A 2,153-nucleotide genomic window follows, 5' to 3' on the forward strand; every position below is an offset into this window, starting at 1 on the left:
GCATAACTAGCCATCAGAGAGATGCAAATTAAAACCACAATGAGATACCACTTCACACCAATCAGAATGGCCATCATAAACAAATCAACAAACAAGTGTGGGAAAGGATGCAGGGAAAAGGGAATTCTAGTGCACTGTTGGTGGGAATGCAGACTGGTGAAGCCACTGTGAAAAATAGTATGGAATTTCCTCAGAAAACTAAAAATGGAACTGCCCTTTGACCCAGCAAGTCCACAACTTGGACTATATCCTAAGAACCCTGAAACACCAATCCAAACCAACCTATGCACTCCAATGTTCATAGCAGCACAATTTACAATAGCCAAGTGATGGAAGCAGTCTAAGTGCCCATCAGTAAATGAATGGATCTAAAAACTTTGGCACATTCACAGGATGTAATACTATGAGCAGAAAGAAAGTAGGAGCTTCTTTCCTTTGCAACAGCATGGATTGATCTGGAGAGCTTTATGCTAAGTGAAATAAACCTGGAGGTGAAAGACAAATACCATATGGTCTCACCTCTAAATGGAGCCTAATCAACAAAACAAACAAGCAAGCAAAATATAACCAGAGACATTGACATTAAGAACAAATGGACAGTAACCAGAGAGTAGGTGGGAGGGATAATGAGTGGAAAAAGGGGAAGGGTTTTCAGGAACAACTATAATGCACACATGGTAAAAACCAAGAGTGATGGGATCAAGGGTGTGAGGTGGGGATGGCTGGGGTGTGGGGGGAGTGGTGGCCAGAAAATGCAGACAACCATACTTGAACAACAATAAAATTTAAAAAAAATATTAGAAAAATAATAGAAAAATTATTAGAAAAGTAAGCCCTGGCTTGTGTAGCTCAGTGGATTGAGCTCGGGCTGCGAACCAGTGTCGCAGGTTCGATTCCCAGTCAGGGTACATGCCTGGGTTGCAGGCCATGACCCCCAGCAACCACACATTGATGTTTCTCTCTCTCTCTCTTTCTCCCTCCCTTCCCTCTCTGAAAATAAATAAATAAAACCTTAAAAAAGAAAAAAAAATAGTAGTGAGTTGGAAAGACTCTTCTCTATTCCAGCAAGAGTCTTACCACTTTTTCTTGAAAAAGACAAGCCTAGTAACAACATTCTCAAAGCAAGGCAAAATGGCATGGTGCTTGCCTGGATATAGAGAATTCCTAAATGGATATCTACAGGATTACCTAAGGAGGTAATACAAATAGAGTCATCTCTGGAAAGGTAGAGTAGCTACATTAGTGTACACAGTTAGGGCAACAAATGTGGGGACACTATAACAGATTTGGAGAGGTGAGGGCATCAATCCATTGTCATTCTGTCATGCACTTCCTTAGCAGGAAAATGGTACATAAGAGAAGTTAGACCCTTTGCCCAGAGTCCTTTTTTTTCTATTCAGTTTCTTGGCCCCAGAAGGGAGGTAGGAGGATTGATGTTTATTGAATACTTACTGATTGCCAAACATTGTGTAAGGTGCTTCAATCAATCACTTGGTGCCATAAGATAGCTCTGCCATCATTTCTCAGAACACACACCTCCCAAAAACCTGAATATTAGATTAAATAATGTGCCCATGATCTCACAGCTAGTAAGTGGTAGATCTGGGATTTGACCTTAAATCTTTCTGACTCTAAAGCCCATGCATCACTTATTGGATTTTGCTGCATCTTATAGAAAAAAGACTATGTGGGGACTGTGTAACAGTAACCCATAGCCAGAGAACAGTAGTGAGAAAAAAAATTCTCTTCCAAATACATTTTAATCAATCCTTATTGTATATGAAATCTTTAAAAAGGAAATCTTCATGAGAAAGAGTATCCTAGTTTCTCACAATATGCTCTTTTAGGGTGTTAGCACACAAGTACATATTAAAAACAAACAAACCTTGTTTTCATTCCCTGCCCCCACAACATTTTTGAACCAAAGAAATGTTTGTAAAGAGTTAACATCATCTAAACATTAATCCCTCTTGTTTACTTTTAAGCATCTTGTCATACATTTGATGTTCCCTAATATTTATAAACTAATATTTTTTATGTTAGTAAAGATACTGCACAACACTTAGCTACTTTCAGAATGTATTCCCTTGTGCATAATTTTAAATATTAAGTGGAAAAGGACACCCATCCCACAATACAAACCTCTGCTACAC

This window comes from Phyllostomus hastatus, unplaced genomic scaffold (assembly GCF_019186645.2).
Source record: "Phyllostomus hastatus isolate PE091 unplaced genomic scaffold, TTU_PhHast_1.1 phas_scaffold_28, whole genome shotgun sequence".
Taxonomy (NCBI): Eukaryota; Metazoa; Chordata; class Mammalia; order Chiroptera; family Phyllostomidae; genus Phyllostomus; species Phyllostomus hastatus.